This window comes from Polypterus senegalus, chromosome 13 (assembly GCF_016835505.1).
Source record: "Polypterus senegalus isolate Bchr_013 chromosome 13, ASM1683550v1, whole genome shotgun sequence".
In the NCBI taxonomy this organism is placed as follows: domain Eukaryota; kingdom Metazoa; phylum Chordata; class Cladistia; order Polypteriformes; family Polypteridae; genus Polypterus; species Polypterus senegalus.
In genome coordinates, this window is record NC_053166.1 from 39,119,163 (window position 1) to 39,131,624 (window position 12,462).

Sequence of the window (12,462 nt, forward strand, 5' to 3'; positions counted from 1 at the left end):
GACACTTGGTTTGTATTTACATTGACATTGCCTAGTGGGTGCTGACTTACAAAAGAAGTCAACGTAATCAAAACAAAATCACTTGGGGGACTCTTTGAGAACAAGTGTTACAGGACACGGTTACAAAATGATCATCACAAATTATGAGCTCAGAACAAAATATAAGTTAATCATAATTATCATTACAAAACACCAACAGCAGTTAGCCAGAATTTCACCAATTAGTCTTCAAGTCCTTCTTAAACATATTGAGGGAGTCAGAATTTTGAATGGAGGTGGGCAGCTCACTCCCCCAGTTAGGATCTACACATGAAAAGAATCTAGTGTAGATGCCACATGGGCAGGACAGGCATCCTGGCCAGAAGAGGGGATGATTACTTAAATGTACGGAAGGATCCTAGTAGCCAGACAGGCATCCCAGCCAGGGAGAAGAAGGGGACCAGACCTGGAAGGGTCCAGGGACCAGAAGGGATAGATGGACAGCCCACTGAAGATGGAAGATGATGCTGGGGGCTCCACCAAAGGGCTAGATGGCAGCAGCCCTGGATATCGCTGCCCAGTGAGAAGCCAGCGGAGCAGCCCTGCTGGGGTCACTGGGTGCAGCAAGGGGGCGCTGCAGGGACACAAGCTCCCTGCTGTAATGGACTTTCACATGACCCGGAAGTATTTCCATCGGGAAATGGCCCTGGCACCAGAAGTACTCCCCGTCCTTAATAAATGGGACCGCATTCCCTTATCCACACAAGTCTGGGCTGGGGGGATCATGGCGCAACACTCAGTTGGAGGAGGGCAATGTGGTGGTGGTGAGAAGTATGGAGGAGACAGAGAAAGAGAATCTTGTACTTATGTTAATTTTGTGCTATACTTTGTTAACTTTCTGAAGGATTGTGTGCAATAAACGCACTGTTATTTGAACCCAGGACTCGGTGTGATCGTGTTTGGGGGTTTGGGGCTCACTGATGCCCCTGGTTCCTTCACACTAGATTAAGATTGGATGCCACACAAAGATGGTATCACTAGAAGCGGTTCGTCAGCAGGCCTAAGTGGTCAAGAAGTAGCATAGATCTTCACAAGTGTCTTCATATACATAGGTGCAGACCCACTGACTACTCTGTAGGCAAGTATCAAGATTTTGAACTCAATATGTGTGGCTACAGTGAGCCAATATACTAATCTGAAAAGAGAAATGAATGACATGTGCCCTCCTTAGCTGGTTCAATGCCATCATGCCGTTGCAGTTTGAATCATCTGCAGCATCTTCATGACACATGGTGTTACTCCTGCCAGATAGAACAGGAGTTGTGCTGAACTCTCTGTTAGATTCGGTCTGATTTTGTGGACATTGTACAGAAGGAATACTGAGAAACTGTAGTAACACAGTCCCTAAAGAACATTTGGTAACTGATCAGAGCCCCAAGGTTGCGTATCAACTTATTGGGTATTAGTGATAATAAGCCAAGCTAAACAGAGATAGTTTGTTGAACATAGAGACGAGCTGGGATAGTAAGATGTATTTCCTTGCCAGGCTGAGCTGGAGACAGTGTTCTTTCTTGCAGGATGCAATATCAATGAAACATGCAGAGATTCTAGTTGATACCATGTGGACCTTTACAGATAATGGCACATATAGCTGTGTATCATCTGCATACAACTGATATGAGAAACCATGTACTGAATGATAGGGCCTAGTGAGGAGGTGTAGATAGAGAAGAAGAGAAGACCCAGTGCTGATCCATTGGGCCCTAACCGTAACCCTACCCCTAACCTAACCTAACCCCATGCTTGCCTGGTGCACCCTTGACCTCTTTCCCCACCAGGACACATAGTAGGATCTGCCCAAGAGGTCTCAGTGATGCCAAGGACAAGAGGGAGGGGCACAGAGTGTTTTTTGGTTGACTGGGTTTCGAAGTCAGAGGAGACACCAAGCAGGATACGAACAGACAGGTTTAAAATTTACCAGCCTGCATTACAGGAGAAGAGTAGTGCGGTGGTTAGCCTGACACTGGCAGACTGGCTTTGATTACGGTGGAGTGGTAGCTCTGAGTCTAAGAATCTGTGCTGGTGTCTGTAAAAAATAATGATTCAAGTCCTGTTACATCCAGAAGGGATCCTACTCTGTTGCACTCTTGAGGAAGGCCCTTAACCTGAAACTTGCTCCAAGGATGCTGTACAATGGCTGACCCAGTCCTCTGAATTCCAAAGGTCAGGTGAAAAGATAATTAGTCCTCGGGGATTAATATATCACACAAAAAAAAAAAAAATTCTAGCCTTGTGTCTGCATGGGTTTCTCTAAAGGTACTCTGACTTCTGTTCAAAGGCAGACTAACTTACAACCATAAAGTGTTAAGTTAAAGTAAGTGTGAGTCCTGTGATTAATAAGCACCCTAGAAGACACCACACAAACTTGAACTAGGACCAAATGGGGTCTAGCTTCTGAAAATGGATTGAGGTGTTTGAGAATGGATAGAGGGATCAATGGCTGAATAGTTTTAATAATTTGAAGTGACACAAAGTAACTGCTAATTATGAGATGCCTACAGGGATTTAAAGCATGCTAGTATGTGGTCTTTATAAAGCTATAAATAACTAAGCAGGAATCCCCAAAAATAATGTTGTAATATTAATTTTATTTAATTATTTTTGTTTATTTCACCAGTAAGTTTATCAAATATTTTCGTTTGAATCGTATTTCTTTGAGTCTCATCAGCAGCATACTAATTTACAAATTATAATTGCATGCAGCGTGACAAAATGGTAAGAAAATGATTATCACCATACTACCTCACAGCTTCAGAATCCAGGGTTCAATTACCAGTCTGGTTATTGTACATTTCATTCAACTAGGAACTACTGTGTCCAGGCCCAGCATTACAGCAATAATCTCCCCCGTGAATAAGCAATAAGGCAGGAGGATCCCCTATGAAATCCCGATCAAGTCGCAATTCACACTACGTCACTAACTTTACAGCCACATTTCTGGTGCGCCGTGCCATGCACCGCATCAAAGTAATATGTTTTAAGGGGATCCTCCATGAAGTCCAGACCACGTCAAAGCAAAGGGGGGGGGGGCACATCACCCTTCTTTTCACATCCCATAGTTTGCATAAAGGTTACAGTTCCTGTTGTGTGGTGGAAAGGCCAGGGTCTGCATCATACAGGAACTCACTGGTTCCTGAAAACAAAGTTCCTATGATGCGAAAGTGCCTATAGTAAGTCTATGGTGGGTTTCAGTCTTCTACCCAATGCTACTAGATAAGCTGGGGCTCTCTGTGACCTTTTTTAGCATGGTCAGGCTTGGAAAAAAAAATTAACTGCATGTAGGATGTTTGCTTGAAATGGATGAACCTGACTGCACCATGCTTGTACTTAGCACTCCAGGATCAACACCACCACAGACTCTCAAACTCTCCTCCCATACCATCTCTTCATCTGCTCGTGGAGATTTGTAGTTAGCTAGAGATTAAAGGTGCAGCTGCTCACAGACATGAAGTCCTTGTACCTGAACAGGGAAATGAAAGTCCCTAGCGTCATTATGACCTGAAATTATGGTTGGTAAACCAACTGATCAAAAACATGAGAAAGTACGTAGAGATGTGTTAAAAAAAGTGGGTAAAAGTCACAACATAAACAGAGTAAGAAGGACAGAAGAAAAAAACGTCAAGTTATTAGAGACAATGACAAAAAATACTGACTGACAAAACAAAACAAAGCTCAAAAGACTAAATCAGGAATATGGCTATCTGAGTGTAAAGAGGCTGCTTACACAATAAGGCCAGTTGAGCTCACATGAGCTTCAGGTGATTGCCGGCTAGAAACTGTTGCCAGCAAACAGCAGATGAGAGGTGTGGTGACTGGTGTAGCCAAACATAAGGGACAATGACTGAAATATGAACACAGCATTTTTTTGTAATGTCATCAGGTACAATGCTGTGTGGTTTAAAATGCACTTCAAATACTTTGTAAAAGTCTGCACACACAGTCGTCCCCGCAAGGCAGGGGTCATCCAGATCCAAAGGGCTCCCTCATCAGAATTGACACAAAGTCAATCAAAGTGTCAGTAGTCCAGCTCCTTCAAATCAGAACAACAACAACATTTATTTATATAGCATATTTTCATACAAACAATATAGCTCAGAGTGCAGAAGGGTTACAGAAGCATGACAGAGGCTTTCTTAGAAAACTAATATACAGGAAACCCACTAAGACAATTCAGTGTTAATGTACTTGTCTGTTCAACAAACAAGTTGGTTATTGGCTTGTGGCAGGGTCACCAAGAGGACTTCAATTCACAATAATCAGCAAAAGTAAGTAGGGGCTGACCAAAGATCGACTCGCCTCAAAAGAATCTGTCATTCAACTTTAGACTGCAGCAGGAAATGAAGAAGTTAAGGCTAAGCTACTGCAGTCTCAGTTATACCGTGTGAGGGATGGCCGGCGTTCTTACCCAGCCAGGATGCCCTTGAGGTGGACGGACAGGGGGAGACAGCTAATACAGGGCTCTGTCTCCTCCAGAATGGTAGATGACAGTGAGCCCAGGCTCAGATCCCTGTATGAGATGCCCTCAAAGCATGCCAAGTATCGTAGTCCTGGGGGACGGCCTTGTTGGGTCCCATGGGGGATATCAGGGGGAGCTGTGAGATCTGGGAGTCACTACTACAAAGGGCTCCAACCTCACACGGAAGTGCTTTGAAGCAGCATTGTCATATAACTGGAAGCACTCCCGGAGATTAGAGAAAAGGAGCATCCGGCTTCATATCAATGAGCCAGAGTCGGAATGAGGAGGACAATGCTTGCTAAGAGGAGTGGAGGAGGTAGTGACCAGTGACAAAAAAAGAAAGAAAGAAAGAAAGAAAGAAAGAAAGAAAGAAAAGAAAAGAAAAGTTGAGCTTGTGTATTGTTTACATTTGTGGCAGTGGTGGGAAATGCTTATTTAAGAAGAGTTTCCCACAATAAAAGACTCTTTTGCCTTTTAACCTGTGTCCGAGCCTGTTTGTGTTGGATGTCTGGGGAGCTGGAGCACTCCCTGCTGCTCATAACTGCATGTTCTCATGTAATGCTGCTGTGTTTATGTTTACAAACTGTGTCTCCATGCATGATGTGATGGCTTCCGTCAGGCTTGAAAGTTTCGGGAGCTCTGTAATAGGTATTGTTTTCTTCTGATATTCTGGTTTTGTTGACTTTCTGCTCTGTTCTTTAAGTGTCTATCTATACTTGTTTGCAGATTTGGACATTTTTTCATGGACGTGGGTTCTGAACCCTAAGCAATGTGAACTTCACAATGATTTTGAAAAATCTGCAACACTTAATAAGTTTTTTTGTTTTTTAAACACTGCCATTTTGATGAGTTAGCATAAGTTGTTGTCATGGTGATCCATCCCAACAGCCCCCGGGAGTGTGCAGCACATGATGTCATTCACTGTGCTGGCATAAGGATTGGCTCAAAGGTTTAAAGAGCATCCAATATTAAGATTGTCTATTTGATTGCATGTAGCTATTATCTCTGACCAACTCACTGGTTTTCTGAAGAAAATATTTTTCTGGTTTTAGAGTTTGATTTTTGGCTTAGCGTTCTTAATTTTTCATGATCAGCCAGTAGTCCTTTGAGTGTTGACCTGTCTGTTTTCTGAGCACGTCTTTTCTCCTGATTCCACGAGTCAGTACACAAACAGAGAATCTTTATAAAATAAAAGATTTATTATCAAAATGCTCTGCAACAAAAGAAGCTCAGATGAGCTTCAAAAGGCACAGAAGGACTTGACTTCAAAAATAAGCAATCCAGTGGCAGACATGTCCCAATACACAGATCCAAAGAGAGGTCAAAAACAAAGCAAAAGAGGTCAAAATCCAATGAATCAAAGAAAGCACAGCAAAAATCACACAGAATTCACCAATGCCCAGCGCATACAATGTACCTCAAGGGACTGGGGAGTCCATCCATCCATTATCCAACCTGCTATATCTTAACTACAGGGTCATGGGGGTCTGCTGGAGCCAATCCCAGCCAACACTGGGCTCAAGGCAGGAAACAAACCCCGGGAAGGCCGCCAGCCCACCGCAGGGCACACACACACACACTCACCAAGCTCAATTTAGAGTCGTCAATGCACCTAACCTGCATGTCTTTGGACTGTGGAAGGAAACCAGAGCACCCGGAGGAAACCCATCCCCTTGGGATTAATAAAGTATCTATCTATCTATCTAGATATCTAACATGCAAACTCCACCCAGGGAAGACCCGGGAAACGAACCTGGGTCTCCTAACTACGAGGCGGCAGCGCTACCCACTGCGCCACAGTGCTGCCCCGACAGGGGAATCTCCTCAGAAATTCAAATCTCCTTAGAAATTAAATAATACACAAAACTAGTAAAAAAAAGAAGAAAACACATAATTGCCATAAATTACAGTATTAAGGCAAACAAATGAATCAAACATGCGAAAAAAAGAAATAAAAAAAGTATTTTGAAGACTAGCCATGACAGGACCCCTTGCTGAAACATAAAAATTGCCTTTTTCCCTCTATTTCTTTTAAATAAATATGCCAAAGTTACTCTGTAAAGGATTTATATATATATATATATATATATATATATATATATATATATATATATATATATATATACAGTGGACCCTCGGTTTATGAGTAACTTGGTTTATGAGTGTTTTGCAAGACGAGCTAAATTTTTTAATAAATTTTCACTTGATAAATGAGCGATCTCTTGCAATACGAGTAGTATGGATACACTTTGTTTGCTGAGCGTCATGTGATCACAACTGAGCTGATGGTCTTTCTCCCTCTCTCTCTCTCCTTATCTTGCTCGTTTGCACGCGTCTCTCTCTCTCTCTCTCTCTCCTCTTGAGGGCAATCATCTCCTATTCTCTGTCTGAGTCTGTGTGCCTCACTCATATAGTCAACATCCGTGCGAGCATATACTGTTTACTACAGCATTGTGACTGTGTGTGTGTGTGTGTGCACGCGCGCACGTGTGTGCTGTGAAGTGCGAGTCCCCGTTTTGCGCCCCAAAACACGAAGCTGAGTCTCAGTACTTTAACAACACTAGCTTTATTCAGCTTGAAACAGTAACAGCGCGGTTATTTATTGTAGCAGGATCTTTATAATGTTCCTTGTATCACCCATCGAAGGCTGGCGCTTATAGCATGTCTACGATCTTTTTGGATATGCTTATACGGCGAACTACTACAGTGCTGGGAGACTGCGATTGCTTTGGGACACTCTTCCGTGTGTCGTCCCATTGGGTGGAATCCCACAAGAGTTTAGAAATTCACTCACACCAGCCATGATTCTTTTTAAAGGTAAAGTGCAGGTTAATTTGTTTCATGTATTTTTACTTTATATTTTGTATTAATCATTTTTATATGAATAGTTTTGGGTTGTGGAACGAATTATCTGAGTTTCCATTATTTCTTATGGGGAAATTCACTTTGATATACGAGTGCTTTGGACTGCGAGTATGTTTCCGGAACAAATTATGCTTGCAAATCGAGGTTCCACTGTATACTGTCACACATGTGTGCATGGGAGGCAGCTAAAGGGCTTAAGTTTAAGTAAGGGCAATTTTGAATCAGACCAGGATGTGGCAGAGTGTACTGACTCTTTTTCTCCCTTTCCTGCAGACCATTCACGGGAGATTCCACCTGGCCCTCTTGACGTCACTTCCGGGTCCGAGCCTATGGAAGAAGACCTTGCCAGCTCCAGCCACTGCGATGTCACGTCCGGGCTCGAACCTTTGGTTGAAGACCTTCATGAGCTGGACCTCTCTGATCTCACTTCTTAGTCTTCCCCTTTAAAAAGCCTCCACCTTTTCCCTATTCCCTCAGTTCTCTTTTGGACTCGGTTTTGTGCACAGCAGTGCTATCATTGCAACTTCAATTTGCAGCCAAGAAACCAAATATACGGATGGCTGCCCCAAACCTTGCTATGGCTCTTTGTGGCTTTTGTGACAATACGTATATATATGGTTAAAAGGACACTGCGGCCGTAGATCTTATATTCTTTTCCTCCTTTTTAAATAAAAAGAATCATGGACTCATTGATGCCGTAATGCCGTCCTGCAGCGGTGTAGCTGTTCCCTTACTTCAACATATTCAAAACTTTTACCTTTTCGGCAATTGTTAGCATCTTCTTTTGGCACCTGGGCATGGCTCCTGAAGCAGTAGCAGGAGCAGATCATTTTGGAGTTATAACGAAGGGCTTGACTATGCACAAAGATAAACACAACAGTTAACTCTTTACACAGCGAAACACATTGATGCTGAATGAGCGAGTCGAGACTTCCTGGTTAACGCTACGGAATTGAATTCGGCACTCCGTCGCTGAGCCAATCAGCACACAGGAACTTAACTGTGTGCTCTGATTGGGTAGCTTCTCAGCCATCCACCAATAGTGTTCCTTGTATGAAATCAACTGGGCAAACCAACTGAGAAAGCATGTACCAGAAGTAAAAAGACCCATTGTCTGCAGAAACCCACGAAGCAGTGAAAAATCCGTGTTATACATTTAGATATGCTTACATATAAAATCCGCGATGGAGTGAAGCCGTGAAAGTCGAAGTGCGATATAGCGAGGGATTACTGTACACTTTTTTTTTACCTGCTCTTTGCTCGATCAGATGCTGGCTTGCTTCTGCTGCCTTGCAGTGTGATCTGCATTTCGTGCGGCGCTTCAACCGTTTAAAAGCCTGTACAGCAGCTGTCCTTTTGTCTCACTGCCTTGTCTCTATTCTCACCCAGACATCCTCAAACAATGTTCAATCTCTTTTCACTGTTCTGTTTTTTCACCGAATAATATTTTCCATTTGTTTGCAAAAATGCGTTGTTTACTCTCATTTTTGTGAGACTTTCGAACTTTCCTACTTTCATTATCTCTAACCTGCTCTGCATGTGTATCACGGGACTTGCTTCCAAAGGTTGTAAGTATGATGTGACTTGACCATCTTGCGGGATGTGAAAGTGTTCCTCTGTCTCTCTTCAAAAGATCTCTCTTCTAAAGATCAAGTCTTGTCGCAGGAAAAAAGTCCAGTACGTCTGCAGATTTATATATATATATATATATATATATATATATATATATATATATATATATATATATATATATATATATATATATATATATATATTGTCACAAGAATAGACAGAAGACATCAAAAAGGTTTGGGGCAGCCACCCACTTATTATGCCCTGGCTGCAAATGGATTTGTTTGAGATTAGTTGTTTTCAGGCTCAAGTCCAAAACAGACCTGCTTGAGAGGTGTAAAGATGGCAGCTTTAAAGGCCGAAACCAGAAGTGACATCATTGTGACCAGAAGTCACGTCATCATTGGCGCTGAAACTGTGCAGGATTTCCTGTGGATGGTCTGCAGAATATCGAGAGAGAAAGTCAGTACACCTTGCCATCCCCTGGTCTGGCATGGAACTACTATTATTCAGGCCCTTTAGCTGTCTCTCATATACTGTATATTCAACAGATCTACTGGGTACTGTTAACTAGACAAAGAAAATATATATTGACATAGATAAGAAAGATAACTATCAAATAGTAAACTGTCCAATAGACTGTAGAAAATTATGAAGAAAATCAGAAACATAAAGTACACAACTTATAATATTATCCAAGTGATGCCTTGTTTTAGATGAGGTTAAAGGAAATGCTTTATTCTAAAATACTAGTATATATGAGAATTTATATGTATAAAACAGGTGAGACATAGAATCACTTTTAGAAAAAAATCTATAAAAAAAATTCTTTCACATCTGTTCAAGCCGGCTCTTTGACAGTTCCTCTCTCTAGAAGAGAATTTTTGTGAATTTTGAACTTTTAAAACCAGTTTCGCATTTTAGGCCTGTCTAGGCCGAAGCTGGCAGGTAACCAAAGCTTGGGATGAGCCTCTTCTGGCCTGGCCAGTTAAGGTCCTGTTCTACTTTTGTGGTTTATATTGGAGGCCACTCACTGCTTTCTTCATGTTTCTGTCTCCATTTCACAGAAAAGAGAAGTACCAAAAAACTGCATGCAGTAAAGCCCTGTCCAAATAGGAGTAGTTTTACACCACAAGGTCAATTAAAGGATTTATTACCAGACAATCCATCTGAATTGTTCTGTCATGTCAGTAACTTTTTATCGACTGTGTGTTCACATCTTAGTAAGGATGACCTTTTACCTTTTCAAGAAAGTCCATAAGAATGTGAATTGATTTGTCAGTAAAATTCCGTCATATCCATAAAATGACATTTCCCCCCGGGGATTTTAGAGATTTAGTAGGAGTAATAGTTACGTAGCTATAATGCGTATAGCTGTTTTGAGATGACGACATTGTGCAACCACAGAAGGCACGTCTATCTCTATAATTTTTCCAGATATATTTTATCCTGAGCAAATCCACAGTAGAAATTGCTGATGTTGTGTGTTAATAGTTTTTATAAAGAAATGCCCTGAAAGCTTAATCAGGCTTAAGTCTGGAAATGTACGAATGCATAGTAGCTAAGTGGCTATCACTACAAAAATATTAAACTTTATTCGCAGATTATGTTATTATTATGGTTTATTTTCTATTTATTTTAATTATTTTTGACCTTTGATATTTCCATTTTGTTTCACCATTCTTAGCATTTTTTCATAAGAAATTTAATTTTGATGTTTACTTGGTTCTCAATGTTAACTTTAACAATGTTAATATTTCTTCATGTCATGTTATTTTGCGGTTATGAGACACCACTTAGATGTCACATGAGTCGTCCCATCACGACAGTTATTTAGTGACTGCTGGGTAAAAATGCATTGCTACTGGATCTTGGGGCTCTCCCTTAGTGAATATAGCTCTCCCTGGTGAATATAACTCTCCCTTGGTGAATATAACTCTCCCTTAGTGAATATAACTCTCCCTTGGTGAATATAACTCTCTCTTGGTGAATATAGCTCTCCCTTAGTGAATATAGCTCTCCCTTAGTGAATATAGCTCTCCATTGGTGAATATAACTCTCCCTGGTGAATATAGCTCTCCCTTAGTGAATATAGCTCTCCCTTAGTGAATATAACTCTCCCTTAGTGAATATAGCTCTCTCTTATAGCTCTCGGTAGTTTCATTTATGTAACGAGTAGAGAAGTGTATTTTGGAATTTTGACTTTGAATTAATTTTTAACACTTAATTTTTTTGATTCTCCTCTTTAACTTAGTACTTGTGTTTGTCTGGCTGACATTGCTGTGGAGCTTCTGCATTCATCTCCTAGTCTCTTTAAAACTTACAATAGCATTTGTGTACCTGAATGAGAGCATAAAAGATGAAACGGTGTTTCAGTGCAGCATACTTGAACAACAGTCTTTTAGTGGTGCACCCACTCATCCAAACAGGATTTAAGAGTTGAACAATAGAGCGCTTCAGGGCTACTCAGAAAGGAAAGAGCCAAACTGCATAAAGGGTTTGGATGGCGCTACAAAAGGTGATGGAATCTGTGTGAACTATGGAGGACCTCACATAGTCTGGCTTGCTCGATGCTCAGATTCGGTAGTTTGTCTTCCACTCATATCATTGCACATGTGCTTCTCCTCTCACCCTTCCTGATGTGGCTGGGCATGGGTTCCATAAAGAACAAGACTAGGCTGCCCTGCTCTTTTTTTGGTTGGATTATCCTCCAAGAATGACAAAGAATATGAAATACGTATTACACAGTAATTATATTAACATAACCTGAGAAGGCTGATTACATTTTAAAGTGCATTTGACTGATTTTGTGGTTTCAGCAACTAAATTATTTTCTTTCCTTGCTTGTTTGTTTTCTTTTAATTTCTGGCAGCAAGTCCTTGTCATTTGACAGCCTTCAACAGGATTTAATTTTAGGATTCAATGAGTTTAAGCGTTTATAGAATATATACTGGTAGGCTGAAACATGAGATTATGTTTAAAAGAATAAAAATGACAGGCAGAGAGCTGCAAATTGATTTTGGCAAGTAGAAAGCAGGTAGTGTGTTTCAAATATGTGTGACAGAGTTAAGTAGGGAGAGTCAAGCGATAGGAGGCCATAAAGGATTTGGCTTCCAAAATGTACAAATGTGCCACATGTGCTGCCTAAATGGAGGACACTTTTAGCAGTTACCATTATCTCAGCTTTAATCTCATCCGCTTTGATAAAAGTAGCCTATTTAATAAATGCAACTTTGTGAAAAGTCAGAAAACTGTGAGTTATATTTGTTTTATTTTTGTAAGATTTTTAAATAAGCGGTAGAAGGGCAGCACAGTGTTATGTAAAGTGTGTATAAAGTCTGGATTTTCTCCTCAAGGTACTCCAGCTTTAATCCCAAAGACAGACTGATTGGTGACTTAACATTTTGCTTGATGCTGCTGGAATAGACTTTGCACCTGTTATGACTGGGAGTCTGAAGGCATGCAAATTCCAAAAAGAACTTCCAATCATCACTACCTGGGTAGTAATAGGGCAAATACAGGCTGTTTAT